Genomic DNA, 16,620 nt, shown 5'->3' with positions numbered 1-16,620 from the left:
ATGGAAGTCCCAGGCAAAGGCTGAGGATTGACTCTAGAGAGGAAGGAGGTGGTACGGGCCCATCTCCATGGAGAGGAGGGGGCTGCCCATGCCTGAGCTGGAGCCCAGCAGGACTCTCACAAGGATCTATGGCCCCAGGGGCCGATGCCCGTGTATGGTACAGCCCCACGATGCAGTAGCCACCACAGCTCTCACCACAGACCCTCAGACCTGAGTCCCAAGTGCAGTGTGTCTTTCCAACTCTGCCTACTCCTTCCTGGATGAGCAGCTAGGGAAGGCTGGTACCATGTCTTCCCCACCTCCCCTGGTCACCGTGCCTACTAGTCATCAGCCTCTGCTCACCCTCCATTATCTAAGCATCTCTGGACCTCAGAGTATAGGACATTGAGCAATGTGGCCCCACCAGTGAGGAGAAGACCACAGTCCCTGAGCTCCCCTGGGTACTTCTCCCTGCCCCCCACTACCATGGGAAGCTGTGAGCTGTAATGTTCCTATAAGTAGTTTCTCTTGGGGGTGGGGACACGTGCAGTGAGAGCCTGTGGGGGGGCTCAGTCATGTGAGGAGAAAGGCTCCCACTGAACCATTCTTCCCCCGCACCTCAGCTTCCCCCGCACCTCAGCTTCCCCCTACCCAGCCTCCAGGGCAGTCACCTCATCGGGCCTGCTGTGAGGGAAGGGTGCTGCGCTTGTCCTGCCCAGGCCCCCCACCAGAGTGAGGGCTCCCCAAAGGGCCTGCCAAATGTGGGCAGACATAGGGCCCTGCCCCCACTTCTCTACCCAAAGGTCCAGACACTGCCTCAGTGAGCGGGCATGAGGCATGTAGATTCCCAGCTACTAGAAGAGAATGTGCCCCCAGGAGAACAGGAAAAGCAGCCGCAGAGACCTCTGCCTCCTCAGGAATCGTTGGGCTCTGGGGAATGGCACTGGATCTCACCCCACTTCTATACCAGCTTAGAAAACATGTCCACTTACCTGTGAGGCTGGCTTTCCAGATTCTCTTCCCCAGGGCCTACATAAAAGCACAGCCGCCAGTCAAGGGACAGGGCCTCAGGCAGGAGCAGTGATGACCTCAGGATGCCAGGAATGAGCCCAGTCCAGCACCCTCCCATCTGGTCCTCGGCCAGAGTGGCCTGAGGCAGGTGCCTTGTCGGTCTGGCTCCCCATCGTCCAAAGAATGCTGAAGTTGTAGCAGGCCATAGAGGAGGCCTACGCAAATGCATTGGTGATTGGCTGTTTCCTCACTTGGGCTCCTGTGAGGAGGCAGTGATCTTCGCAGGTGCCTCAGCCCACAAATGACACAGTGCGGAAAGCTGGTAAAATGCAAATTTGCTGGGGAGCCAACTCCAGACTGCCACCATGTCACTCCCTCACAGCCTGTGCCATCTTGCTGCTCCCATTCACACGTGACTGGTTTAAAAAAAAGAAAAAAGGGAGCGTTAATAATGTCAGTCAACTTAGCTACAGGGTACCAACTTGTCCTGAAATTTCATCAGGCTGTTTCATTTGTTTGTGTGTTTATTCACTCATTCAAGATGGAGTAACAGGGGCCCTAAACAACAAGAAAGCTGGACAAGAGATGATGTGATGGTTTTCAGTCACTGGATAAGTACAGGACAGTGATCCCAGGGAGAAGGGACACCAACACACTAGGCCCTATGATTTTTGTGTGTTTGTGGCAGGGGGGAGGGGGGCGGTGTTGCACCGTGCGGCTTGTGGGATCTTAGTTCCCCGACCAGGACTGAACCTGGGCCCACAGCAATGAAAGCGCCAAGTCCTAACCACTGGACCGCCAGGGAACTCTGGGCCCTATGACTGACCAGCCATAGCTGAGGCAGTTTCTAGGCTACAGTGCAGGGAAGGGAAACTCAGACCTGGCTGTCTCCTGAGTGCACGAGACACTGAGGAGGTCAGGGAGGCCCAGGTGGCTAGAATGTGTACAGCAAAATGTTGGGGAGCAGGGGGCTGTACAGAAAGCAGAGCTCCAGGATCCAAAGAGGATTCCCTCGTGTCTTCAGCTAAGGACAAGTCTGTACCTGTGTAAGAAAAACTATGTGAGGAGGCTGGGGCAAGAACCCCTGGAAAGGAGCAGACAGAACAATCCCCAGAGCTCACACAGGAAGGGAATAAACTGTGTTCCCACAAGCCACCATGGAAAGACTTCCTCATTCACAGGGTATTGGGTAGAATCCTCAGAAGGGCATCACCCCTAGTAATGAGGCTAAATTAGCTGTAGACCAAAGGCAGCTCTGGACTACCCTAACTCAGCTCAGGAACAATCCTCTAAAGGATCAACTGATGCCAAGGAACTTAACTGGGTGCCATACCAAGATTAATACTACTTGAAGAAATACAACAAAACCCAGCAACCAACAACATAAATTTACAATGTCTAGTAGCCAATAAGGAAATTGCCAGGTCTATCGATCAGGGTACAGCCAGGGGACAGACACCAGATGGTATTTTAAACAAGGGAAGTTTATTATAAAGAATTAACTATTTATAGGGAATTAACTAAAAGGAACCAAAAGAGAACCCTACAGAATACCCTAGGGTGAAGGGAAGTATACAAGAGAACGACTCAGAGCTGCGAGATCACAGCTCACTGGATGGTGAAGTTTACTAGGCTGTCCCAGGCCAAGGCTGGGAACTGAAAGCCACCTGAGAGGGTGCCAACAGAATTAGCTGGGAAGCTGTCTGCAGAGAGTGCTAGGAAGTCATCAGGGTGGAGGTGCTGAGGAACTCACTAGAGAGCTGCCAGGAGGCCAGCTGGGGTACCCATGGAACTTGCCTGGGTTCCATGCAAGTGCCTACCCCCTTCCAAATATATAAAGAGCCTCATCGCTGGCACCCAGGCCAGTGCTGCTGAATTTGCAGCTAGGAAGCTGCCTGAGAAGGTGCCACAGAAATTCACCGGGGGGTGAGATAATGTCACAAAACAGGAATGAGCAAAGCACAAAGAACCAGAATGACAGGCCCTTTCTCCTCCAGCGCCCTCCACTGACAAAGGTTAGTATCAGGCTAGCTGGCAAGGGAGGAATGTTCCAGCATCACAAGCCGGCGATGAAGGGTGCATTGACAACTGCTATACCAGGCATGTGAAAAAGAAGAAAATATGACTTATGACCATAAGAAAAAGCAATCAATAGCAACTAACCTAGAAGTGACAGATATAAAGGAATTATCAGACAAGGACAATAAAACAGATATTATAAACATGCTTCATAAATTCAGGAAAGTAGAGGGAAACATGAGCATAATGAGAAGTGGAAGCTATAAAAAGACCTAAATGGAACTTCTAGAGATGGTATAAATATCTGAAATGCAAAAACACACAGTATGGGATGAACATCAGATCAACACTGAAAAAGATCACACAACTCAGGACTTCCATGGTGGTGCAGTGGTTAAGAATCCGCCTACCAATGGAGGGAATACAGGTTCGAGCCCGGGTCCAGGAAGATGCCACATGCCGTGGAGCAACTAAGCCCATGTGCCACAACTACTGAAGCCCACGTGCCTAGGGCCTGTGCTCCGCAACAAGAGAAACCACTGCAGTGAGAAGCCCGTGCACCACAACGAAGAGTAGCCCCTGCTCGCCGCAACTAGAGAAAGCCTGCACACAGCAACGAAGAAGACCTAACACAGCCAAAAATAAATAAATAAATTTATTTTTTAAAAAAGAGGGGCATTACATAATAATAAATGGGCCAACTCTTCAAGAAGACATAATAATCCTTAATGTGTATGTACCTAATAACAGAGCTTCAAAATACATGAAAGAAAAACTGATAGAACTGCAAAAAGAGACAGATGAATCCACTATTATAGCTGCAGATTTCAACACCCCTATGACAGAAATGGACACATCCAAAAGGCAGAAAAGGACATAGCTGAACTCAACAAAACCATCAATCAACCAGATATAATAGATATCTATAGACTACTTCATGCAGAAGAATATTCATTCTTCTCAAGTTCACATGGAATATTCACCAAGATAGACAACATTCTGGGCCATAAAACATATGTTAACACATTTAAAAGAACAGACATCATACAATGTATGCTCTCAGTCCACAACAGAATTAAATAAGAAATCAGTAACAGAAAAGGAGCTGGAAAATCCCCAAACACCTGGAGATTACATAACACATTCCCAAATAACACATAGATCAAAGGAGAAATTAAGAAATGTTTTGAACTAAATGAAAATGAAAATACAACTTATCAAAATTTGTGAGATGCAGCGAAAACAGTGCTTAGAAGGAAATTAATGGCATTGAATGCATGTATTAGAAAAGAAAAAATATCTGAACTCAATAATCTAAGCATCCACTTCAGGAAACTAAAAAAAGAAGAGCATATTAGTTCCAAAGTAAGCAGAAGAAAAGAAATAATGAAAATTAGAGGAGAAATCAATGAAGTTGAAAACAAGAAATAGAGAAAATCAAGAAACCAAAAGATAGTTCTTTGAAAAGATCATCAGTAAACCACTAGCTGAGCTAAGAAAAAAAAGAGAGAGGACACATTATTACTAATATCCAAAATGAAAAGGGGACATGACTGCAGATCCCATGGGCATTAAAAAGATAATAAAGGAATACTATGAACAACTCTATGCCCACAAATGTAATGACTTAGAGCAGGGGTCCCCAACTCCCAGGCCACGGACCGGTACTGGGCTGCGGCCTGTTAGGAACCGGGCTGCACAGTAGGAGGTGAGTGGCGGGCGGGCAGGTGGGCAGGCAGGCGGATGGGCTAGCGAGCAAGCGAAGCTTCATCTGCCGCTCTGCATCGCTCCCCATCGCTCCCCATCGCTTCCCATCGCTTGTATTACCACCTGAACCAACCCTCCCTCCCCACCCCATCCGTGGAAAAACTGTCTTCCACGAAACTGGTCCCTGGTGCCAAAAAGGTTGGGGACCGCTGACTTAACAGGAAATGAACCAATCCTTGAAAGCACAATCTGCCAAAACTCACACAAACAGAAAGAGACAATCTGAGTAGGCCTAGATCTACCACAGAAATGAACAAATAACCTTCCAAAACAGAAAGCATCAGTCCCAGATGGGTTCACTGGTAAACTCTACCAAATATTTAACAAGAAATTATACCAATTTTCGTCTCTTTCAGAAGGTAGAAGCAGAGGGAATACTTGCTAACTTATTCTGTGACATCAGCATCACTCTAATACCAAAAGACATTACAAGAAAAGAAAGTACAAATTCATCTCTCTCATGAACATAGGTACAAAAACGTTCAACAAAATATCAACAATTAAAACCCAGGGACTTTCCTGGTGGCGCAGTGGTTAAAAATCCACCTGCCAATGCAGGGGACACGTGTTCAATCCCTGGTCAGGGAAGATCCTACATGCCGCGGAGCAACTAAGCCCGTGCACCACAACTACTGAGCCCGCGCTCTAGAGCCTGCGTGCCACAACTACCGAAACCCGTGCACCTAGAGCCTGTGCTCCGCAACAAGAGAAGCCACCTCAATGAGAAGCCTGCACACCGCAACGAAGAATAGCTCCCGCTCGCCACAACTAGAGAAAAGACCACGCGCAGCAACAAAGACCCAACGCAGCCAAAAATAAATTTTAAAAAGTAAAATAAAATAAAATCCAAACACTGTATAAAAAGAATTACATATCATGACCAAGTGGAATTTACTCCAGGTATGAAAGGCTCGCTCAACATTCAATAATCAAGTAAGATAAATTCTCACACTGACAGGCCAAAGAAGAAAAATCACATGATCATAACAACACACATTAAAAAAAAGCATTTCACAAAATTCAATACTTTTTAAAAAACCATAAAAACTCAGCAAACTAAGAATAGAGAGGAACTTCCTTAATATTATAAAGATTATGCACAAAAAAACCTACAGGTTGGGACTTCCCTGGTGGTCCAGGGGCTAAGACTCCGTGCTCCCAATGCAGGGGGCCCGGGTTCGATCCCTGGTCAGGGAACTAGATCCCACATGCCACAACTAAGAGTTTGCATGCCGCAACTAAAGATCCTGCATGCCACAACGAAGACCCGGAGCAGCCAAATAAATGAATAAATATTAAAAAAACAAAAACAGGGGCTTCCCTGGTGGCGCAGTGGTTGAGAGTCCGCCTGCCAATGCAGAGGACACGGGATTGTGGCCCGGTCTGGGAAGATCCCACATCCCGCGGAGCGGCTGGGCCCGTGAGCCATGGCCGCTGAGCCTGCACGTCCGGAGCCTGTGCTCTGCAGCGGGAGAGGCCACAATGGTGAGCAGCCTGCGCACCGCAAAAACAAACAAAAACAAAAAACGTACAGGTAAGGAGTGACATCAGCAAAATGGAGGACTAGGAAGCTCTAAGCCCTTGTTCCCACAGAAACAAAAAACAATCCAAAATTGGCTGAACTAACTTTACAGGAGATCTGGAAAACAGTCAAACGTCTATAGCAGCCAAATGAATGTGCAATCAATGCCTACCCGCCTTGGCATGGCAGTGTCTTGGTCTAGAGGAGGCAGCAGACCAGTTCCCAGTTCCCTCCCTCAAATCAGAGGGAGCAGAGCTGACCTTATTTGCAATGATCTAACCAGTCCTGGGACTGTCTGAAGGACTGATCTCTGTCCGCCTAACTTGAATCTCAGGCAGAGAAAATCAACAGGCACTAATCATGAAGGCTACAAGGATTTCAGACTCTGAGATGCCTTGAGCAAGAGCTTATGAGTGAAGACATATAATAGATAACCTAAGGCCACAAACAGAAGCTGGAGATGAGACTCTTGGGAAGATAAGACATTCAAAAACAGCTGTGTATAAAGAGGAAATGAAAAAAGCCACACACAGACCCAGGCAAAACAAACCCTCAGGGATGACCTTAAGCTTTCACCTGGGCTGATCCCTACGCTCAAAGCAAGTCCAGTCAATCAGTGAAGGAGTGCCCAGGCACAACAGAGCCAGTCTGCAAGGACAGGGAAAGGTCGTTGTTTTTTTCAAATACCTAATTTTCAACAAAAACAATAAAAGGCAAACAAAGAAATAGGATAACATGGTTCATCCAAAGAACAATATAAACTGGCAAAAACTATCCCTGAGGAAGCACAAACATCAGATTTACCAGATAAAGACTTTCTAACAGCTGTCTTAAATATGCTCAAAGAGCTAAAGGAAAACACAAAGAGGGAAAGCAAATCTGGAAAATGATATTATGAACAAAATGAGAATATCTACAAAGAGAGAAATTATAAGGAAGAATCAAACAAAATTCTGGAGCTGAAAAATATAATAAATGAACGAGAAAATTCATAGAGAGGTTCAACAGCAGATTTGAGCAGGCTGACGTAAGAATCAGAGAACTTGAAGACACATGAAATTATTGAGTCTGAGGATCAGAAAGAAAAAAGAATGAAGGAAAGTGAACAGATGGACTTCCCTAGTGGTGCAGTGGTTAAGAATCCGCCTGCCAATGAAGGGGACACGGGTTCGATCCCTGGTCTGGGAAGATCCCACATGCCAAGGAGCAACTAAGCCCATGCACCACAACTACTGAGCCTGCGCTCTACAGCCTGTGAACCACAACTACTGAAGCCCGAGCACGCTAGAGACTGTGCACTGCAACTGCTGAGCCCATGCTTGCAACTACTGAAGCCCCACGCACTCTAGGGCTCGCATGCCGCAACTACTGAAGCCCATGCACCTAGAGCCCGTGCTCTGCAACAAGAGGAGCCACTGCAATGAGAATCCCGTGCACTGCAACAGAGTGTCCCTTGCTCGCCACAACTAGAGAAAGCCTGTGCACAGCAACGAAAACCCAACGCAGCCAAAAATAAATAAGTTCATTTAAAAAAAAAGAAGAAAGATATCAAAGCAATAGACTAACTTTACACCTTAAGGAAATGAGAAAAGCAAACTAAACCCAAAGCTAGCTGGAGGAAGGAAATAAAGAATACAGTGGTAATAGAGAAAAACAAAAAAACAGAGACCAGTTGCACTTCTATACACTAACAATGAACAATCCTAAAATGAAATTAAGAAAACAATCCCATTTACAATAGCATCAAAAAGATTTAAAATACTTGGGAATACGGGGACTTCCCTGATGGCACAGTGGTTAAGAATCTGCCTGCCGATGCAGGAGATATGGGTTCGGTCCCTGGTCCAGGAAGATTCCACATGCTGCGGAGCAACTGAGCCCGTGCGCCACAACTACTGAGCCCGTGCTCTAGAGCCCACAAGCCACAACTACTGAGCTCACGTGCCACAACTACTGAAGCCCACGCACCTAGAGCCTGTGTTCTGCAACAAGAGAAGCCACCACAATGAGAAGCCCACGCACTGCAACTAAGAGTAGCCCCCACTCTCCACAACTAGAGAAAGCCCACACACAGCAACGAAGACCCAACGCAGCCAAAAACAAGTAAATAAAATAAATAAATTTTAAAAAATACTTGGGAATAAACTTAATCAAGGAGGTAAAAACTTATAAACTGAAAAATACAAATCATTGCTGAAAGGAATTTAAAAAAGATATAAATACATGGAAAGACATCTCATATTCACGGATTGGAAGACTTAATTAAAAAAAAAAAATTTATTTATTTATTTTGGCTGCATTGGGTCTTCATTGCTGTGTTTTCTCTAGTTGTGGCGAGCAGGGGCTACCCTTTGTTGTAGTGCGCGGGCTTCTCATTGTGGTGGCTTCTCTTGTGGAGCACAGGCTGTAGGTGCACGGGCTCAGTAGTTGTGGCTTGTGGGCTCTAGAGCACAGGCTCAGTAGTTGTGGCGCACGGGATTAGTTGCTCCGTGGCATGTGGGATCTTCCCGGACCAGGGCTCGAACCCGTGTCCCCTGCATTGGCAGGCAGATTCTTAACCACTGCACCACCAGGGAAGTCCTTAATATTGTTAATAAGATGTTAGTACTACCTGAAATTATCTACCTATTTAAGCAATCCCTATCAAAACCTCAATGACTTTTTTTTTTTCACAGAAATAGAAAAACCTGTCTTAAAAATTCATATGGAATCTCAAGGGACCCCCAAATGTCCAAAACTACCTTGAAAAAGTAGGACAAAGTTGGAGGTGTGTCTAACTTCCTGATTTCGAAACTTAGTACAAAGCTACAGTAATCAAAACAGGGTGATACTAGCATAATGACATATAAATCAATATAATAAAGAGTCCCAAAATAAACACTTGCATAAGGTCAAGTGATTTTCAACAACAGTGCCAAGACTATTCAACAGGGAAAGAACAGTCTTTTCAACAAATGGTACTGGGAAAACTGGATGTCCACATGCAAAAGAACGAACTTAGCCCTGTGCCTCATTTTATAACAAAAAATAACTCAAAATGGACAAAGGCCTAAATGTAAGAGCTAAAACTATAAAACTCTTAGAAGCAAACATAGGGTAAAACTGCACAACATTGGATTTGGCAGTGATTTCTTGGATATTACACCAAAATCACCAACAAAAGAAAATATAGGTAAACTGGACTTCGTTAAAATTAAAAACTTTTGTGCATCAAAGGACACTATCAGGAAAGTGAAAAGACAACCATGAAGTGGGAGAAAATATCTGGAAATCATTTATCTTATTACAGTCTGGTATTGAGAATATAAAGAGAACTCCTACAACTAAACAACAAAAACCAAACAACCAAATTTAAAAATGGGCAAAGAAAAAAAAAACTGGATAAAGGACTTGAATAGACATTTCTCCAAAGAAGATATGCAAATGGCCAATAAGCACATGAAAAATGCTCATTATCATTAATTAGCAGGGAAATGCAAATCAAAACCGTGATGAACTATCACTATCCACCCATTAGAATGGCTATCATTTAAAAAAAAATTACAAGTTTTTATGAGTATATGGAGAAATTGGAATCCTTGTGCACTGCTGATAGGGATGCAAAATGGTGCAGCCACAGCGGAAAACAGTATGAGATTCCTTAAAAAATTAAACATAGAATTACCATGATCTAGCAACTTCACTTCTAGGTACCCAAAAGAATGGAATGATGAAAAAGTTCTGGAGATGGATAGTGTGTGGATAGTGGTGATGGTTGTACAACTGTGAAAGCATTTAATGCCACTGAGTTGTATACTTAAAAATAGTTAAAATTGTAAATTTTATGTTACATAGATTTTATCACGATGAAACACCATTCAGCTAACAGCATACTTAACACTGAGAAATCAGATGCTTTCTTACTAAGATCAGAATGCTTTCTTACTAAGAATGCCTTATTTTTATCACTCCCATTACTGGAAGTCCTAGGTAATACGACAAGAAAAGGAGATAACAGTTATACAGATTGAGAGGGAAGAAATAAAATAGTCTTTGTACATAGATGACATGATTCTCTATGTAGAAAATCCCAACAAATCAATTAAAAAAAAACCTCCTAGGACTAATAAATGACTATGTCAAAGTTGGACAATACAAGATTTATACACAAGGGGCTTCCCTGGTGGCACAGTGGTTAAGAATCCAACTGCCAATGCAGGGGACACAGGTTCAAGCCCTGATCCGGGAAGATCCCACATGCCGTGGAGTAACTACTGAGCCTGCACTCTGGAACCCATGCGCCACAACTATTGAGCCTGCACTCTAGAGCCCACAAGCCACAACTACTGAAGCCTGCACGCCTAGAGCCTGTGCTCCGCAACAAGAGAAGCCACTGCAATGAGATGCCCGTGCACCGCAACAGAGTAGCTCCCACTTGCCACAACTAGAGAAAGCCCGCAAGCAGCAACGAAGACCCAACGCAGCCAAAAATAAATAAATTAATTAAAAAATAGATTAATATACAAGGGTCAGTTGCTTTCTTATCTACCAGCAACAGGACTTCTGGTTTCTAGTTCCACATGTGAGGAGGCTGGAAGTCACCACTCTGTCCTGAACACCTTTTTTTCAACTCTTCTGAGCAAATACCTAGGAAGAGAATTACTGGGTCATATGGTAATTCTATGTTTATCCTGTTAAGGAACCACCGAACTGGTTTCCACAGCAGCTGCACCATTTTGCACCTCTAGGAATGTATGAGGGTTCCAATTTCTCCACATCCTCACCAACACTTATTTTCTGTTTTGGGGGTTTTGGCTTCTTTTTTAATGGCTGTCCTAATGGGTGAGAGATGGTATCTCATGGTGGTTTTGATTTGTATTTCTCTAATGACTAATGACGTTAAGCATCTTTTTATGTGCTTGTTAGCCATTTATATATCTTCTTTGGAGAAATGTCTATTCAAGTTCTTTGCCCATTTTCCTTTTTTTTTTTAAGATTATCATTTTTTAAAATTTTATTTTTTGGCTATGTTGGGTCTTCACTGCTGCACACGGGCTTTCTCTAGTTGCTGAGAGCGGGGGCTACTCTTTGTTGTGGTGGGTGGGCTTCTCATTGAGGTGGCTTCTCTTGTTGCAGAGCACAGGCTCTAGGCGTGCGGGCTTTGGCAGTTGTGGCGCACAGGTTCTAGGGCTCACGGGCTCTAGAGCACAGGCTCAGTAGTTGTGGTGCATGGGCTTAGTTGCTCCACGGCATGTGGGATCTTCCTGGGCCAGGGATTGAACCCGTGTCCCCTGCATCGGTAGGCAGATTCTTAACCACTGCACCACCAGGGAAGTTCCTTTGCCCATTTTCTTTTTCTTTTCTTTTTTTTTTTTTTTTGCGGTACGCGGGCCTCTCACTGTTGTGGCCTCTCCCGTTGCGAAGCACAGGCTCCGGACGCGCAGGCTCAACGGCCATGGCTCACGGGCCCAACCGCTCCGCGGCATGTGGGATCTTCCCGCACCGGGGCACGAACCCGTGTCCCCTGCATCGGCAGGCGGACTCTCAACCACTGCGCCACCAGGGAAGCCCTGCCCATTTTCTAATTGGGTTTTTCCTTTCTGTCGTTAAGTGGTAAGAGCTCTTTGTATACTGTGGATAACAGACCCTTACAAGATACATGATTTTAAAACGTTTCCTCCCATTCTGTGGGTTTTCTTTCCCCTCTCTTGATAGTCCTCTTTGATGCACCAAAGCTTTAAATTTTGATGAAGTCCAGTTTATCTACTGAATTCTTTTGTTGCTTGCTTGTGCTTTTGGTGCTCTATCTAGAAACCATTGTCAAATCCAAGGACATGAAGATTTACCTGTTTTCTTCTATGAGTTTTATGGTTTTACTCTTACATTTAGGTCTTTGATCCATTTTGAGTTAATTTTTCTATATGTATGGTATGAGGTAAGAATCCAACTTCATTCTTTTGCATGTGTATATTCTGTTGTCCCAGCATCATTCGTTCAAGAAATTACTGTTTCCCCATCGAACGGTCTTGGCATTCTTGTGAAAAATCAATTGCCCATGAATGTATGGGTTTATTTCTGGGCACTTAATTCTATTCCACTGATTTGAATGTCTATTCTTATGCCAGTAGCACAGTCTAGATTACTGTAGCTCTGTAAGTAAGTTTTGAAATCAGAAGTGTGCATCCTCCAACTTTGTTCTTTTTCAAGATTGGCTATTTAGGACCCCCTGCAATTTCATATGAACTTCAAGTTTTTCCATTTCTGCAAAAAAGGCTATTGGGATTTTGGCAGGTATTACACTGATCTGTAGATTGCTTGGGGGGAGTACTGCTATCTTAACAACATTAAGTGGAAGATGACTTAATTTTAACATCAAAATTATAAGTGGCATTATCAACTTTATTAAGGAGAATGCTGTTCTGCAGTTGAGGTCAGTACGTCTGCGTGCAATCTCCCCTCAAGCTCACCTAGCAAAATTAACAGAAGTATATATCCCACAATGGCAGCAGCGGCAGACAGAAATGCAGCATAACCTAGAATGACTTTTGTACACTTTGACATGTGAAACAGTCATTTCCCCTCTGGATTTCAACAATTTTGGCAGTGTAGGAAACAGGATTACACAACAGTAAATAAAAGCTTATATGACCAAAGAACTGAGAATATAGACAACTCTTCCCTTGTTCAATCTGCCCTCTCCCCAGCCCCTGCCAAGATAAATAAGAGGCAGCTGGGCAGGTTTTGGTTTTGTAATTTATAACCAAACCACAGACCTGGGAAAAGGGCCTTTCACTTCTTCCACAGAACTGTTTAAAACATTAACTCTGTGGAAGATGCCAGAAGTTTCCAAAAAGAAAAGATTCCAGGAGGGTAATGAAGTGATAATCATAGCATATTCAACCTTTGCCTGTTTCCCCTGGACCCCAAATCTACTCCTATGGGCTTCTATGGGCTTGAAAAATAGAGCCTCCACTTGGAATAACACTCTTTACATTGTGTCTAAATTTTTCCACACACTTCGGCATCTATTCTCTTTCTGAAAAACGATGTAAAGTTTATCAAACATAAGGACAATTCCGACCTTTTAATATATTAAATGTTCCTTCATGTCCCTGGCTTTAGTGTTTTGGCAGGGAAGTTCTGCCACAAATGCTGGCGGGGAGCAAACATGCAGTATTCCCACTGAAATAACATGGACTCGATAACACTGTTTTTGGATATTGTCCCTCAGCTTAGTCACACTGGGTGACTCCTGTAATTCTAGTGGAAGAGTGTGAACCTCAGAGCTTCTGCTGGAGCTAAGTCACAAATTGGGTCCAGGTCAAGGGGGCTCCCATGGTTCACCTTGGGTCAAAGAGAAAGCTGCCCCAGAACTTTGTTCCTTGAAGGGAGGAATCATGTCTAACTCTAAATTCCAATCAGCCCTCACTCAGCTTTTGGCATCTCTTTTATATTTAGCCTATAGGATTTGCTCAGCAGGTATTGGCTAAATGTAGTGACCATCAGTCTCTAACTTAGAGACCATCAGAATCATCTGTGAAACTTTCAAAAGACACAGGCTGGGAACCCTACCCAAGATTTATTTAGCAGGTCTAAGGGTGGTGTCCAAGTATTCCAGTTTAAAATATTCCACACGTAAATCAGTTGAGAAGCTAAGGTTTAAGGAACACTCCCCTCTCTAAACTACACTTCAATAACTCATTTTGCTTAAAATGGCCGGATTGAGCAGGTGACAGAGGGGAGAAAGGGAGCAGTTTTCTTCCCCAGGCTTCTAAGAGATTTAAATCCTAAATTAGAGAAAAATATGCATCACCTTCACAACTGTCCTTCACATCATCCCAGCCATGTCCCCATGCATTAATCAATTTTTTGTACTGTACTGTATGATGTTTTGACATCTTAAAAATCTCGCCGGTGGGGAAAGACTAACCTTCCCAGGACTAGCTAATTCCCAAAGATAGTAATCAATTTACTTGGGAGCAGCCTCTCACATGCACACTCATCAATTCCTTTATCTCCCACAGATGAAGTCAATATTGCCCCTGCCCTGAATCATCCCAGGCCAGGTACCAGGCAACTAGGGACCAGCCCTGTAGCCCAAAGCCCACCCTAATTACTCAAACTAGCTAGTCCTAAACTGTTTACCTTGCCCTGCCTTGCCTTTTTCAGTGAATAAGACTCCAACGTAGGCTTTCCCCTCATTCCTGCTTCTGCCTCCTGACCAAAACCTTCCCTGTGTGGCATGGCATGCCCTCTTCTCTCTGGAAATGTAATACATTTTTCTTTCAATGGCACTGGCTTCTCCGTGTTCTCACCCAGTCACTTCTTATAAATTAATATCCCACTGGTACAGATGAGACACTCCACCGCTACCACTCTTGTGCTGTCTACTTAGCTAATCCAGTTGGAAACCATATTACAAACTAACTTAGGTTTCCAAAACCAGAGAGCAAGTAACATCTCCTAGCACCTTCATACACAGAAAGTTCTTCGAAGTTCTATTAGCATTTGAAACTCAACACTCAGAACTAAATGCTGTATGACCCAGCAATCAGTCTTAGGTATATACCCAAGAGAACAAAAACACAAACACTCATACACGAATGTTCACATGACCGTTAGCTGTGATAGCCAAAACGCGGAAACAGTCCAAATGTCCATCAACTGATAAATGGATAAATAAAACGTTGTATATCCATACAAGGGAATATTACCCTATCATTAATAGAACTGAAGAATTGATTCATGCTACATGGATGACATTCAAAAACATTACATTACATAAAAACATTACATTAAGTAAAAGCCAGACAGAAGGCGACATATTGTACGATACTGTAAGGTCCGTAGGCCCGGGTGAAAGGAGGCCCGGGGGGTAAGAGAAAACATCGACCAGTATGAGGAAAGAGAGGCATTGCGACATAACGACCTCACCTGTTCTGAGAATCAACAAGAGACTCTAACTTTCCGCCCAGAAAACAATGGGGCTGACGGGAAGGGAAAATGGGCTTACGCCCCACAACAGACCAACCAACACCTGGCCCTGCTGTATTCTCACCAAATAAGGAATTACCCTGTATAGCAACCCCCCACCCGCAAACCACCCTTCCCTTACACCCCAATAAAAATCTCCCACGCCCAGGACTGGGCGCGACTTCTCTGGCCCCTTTCTCTCGGACCAGTGAACCTCGCCCCAGAGCGCTCCCTAATAAAGCTCACTTGAAACTTTCCTCTGTTTCGCGGTGCCATTTGTTAAGATCCGACCTTACACGATACCATTTATATAAAATATACAGAATAGGCAAATCCATAGAAACAAAGTAGATTGGTGGTTGCCAGAGGGAATAAGGGGGAATGAGGAGTAACTGCTCAGGGGTACAGAGATTTCTATTTGGGGTTATAAAATGTTCTGGAATTAGATTGTGATGATGGTTGCAAAACCTTGTGAATATACTAATAACCAACACTTTAAGAGAGTGAATTTTAAAATATGTAAATTATATCTTAAGGAAAAAAAGCTAAATGTATTAGCTCCCTTCCGAAACTACTCTTTCTCCTATGTTCATTATTTCAGTAACTAGGACCACGTTCTACTCAGATGCTCGGGCCAGAAACCTATAACTTTTTTTTTCCCAAAAACCTACAAATGTTAACAACTAATTAGGTCACGGCAATTCAAACGTCTTAATATCTCTCCCTTCCCCCACTCCAACTCCTAATTCAGGCCGCGCTCATTTCTCGCCTTCATTACAGCAGCTTCCTAATGGGCCTCCGGGCTTGCCTCTCCAGATCAATTTTTACATTGCAACTAGAACCTCCTCTACAAACAAAATCTTTACCGGCTCCCAATGACCCCAGGTTGAAGTTAGAACCTTTAGTAGATTTATAAAGTCTCTCAGACTTCAGCCCGCGGCGAACCTCTCCGGCTTCACGTTCCCCTCACGCCCGGACAGCCTGCACCTGGCAGCCTGGAGAGGGTGGGTATCGCCTAGGCCCCGGCCCGCATTGGCCGACCCGCCCTCCAGGCCTCAACCGGCTCGCAAGCGTCTCGGGAAGGAAGATCTTCCCTCACCCGCCACCCCCCGCCCCCAGCTCTGGCGCCTCCGTTTACCCGTCGGCTCTTCAGGCAGGTACGCTCTGAGGGGCCGCCAATGAATCCGCATACATTTCCTGTGTGAACCGTGGTGCACCCAAATTTCAACTTAAAACTGCGGCGGAGCCCTAAACTCACCCCAACTCTTCCTCAACACTTAGTAGACTTTGCCAGGCGCCGTCTGGAAACGCAGCCACATGGCCCCCAGGCGCCGCGCTCCGCCCAGTCCCGCCCCGCGCGATGTGGGCAG

At 44.7% G+C, this 16,620-nt stretch overlaps 1 protein-coding gene across 1 annotated transcript in view; it reads right to left on the bottom strand.

The window, feature by feature from the left end:
• The window catches only part of DNASE1 (deoxyribonuclease 1), a 28,422-nt gene extending 11,834 nt beyond the window's left edge, over positions 1-16,588 (bottom strand). Inside the window, exons 1-2 of the mRNA XM_032605018.1 lie at positions 16,509-16,588; positions 972-1,406 (exon numbers count right to left, since the gene is read on the bottom strand). The gene's annotated coding sequence lies outside the window, so the exon portion shown is untranslated. The remainder of the gene's footprint in view (positions 1-971; positions 1,407-16,508) is intronic.
• Positions 16,589-16,620: the final 32 nt, after the last annotated feature.

Source organism: Phocoena sinus, chromosome 15 (genome assembly GCF_008692025.1).
Source record: "Phocoena sinus isolate mPhoSin1 chromosome 15, mPhoSin1.pri, whole genome shotgun sequence".
NCBI lineage: Eukaryota > Metazoa > Chordata > Mammalia > Artiodactyla > Phocoenidae > Phocoena > Phocoena sinus.
Note: the sequence above shows the minus strand (reverse complement) of the source record. Positions and strands in the feature narration are given on the sequence as shown.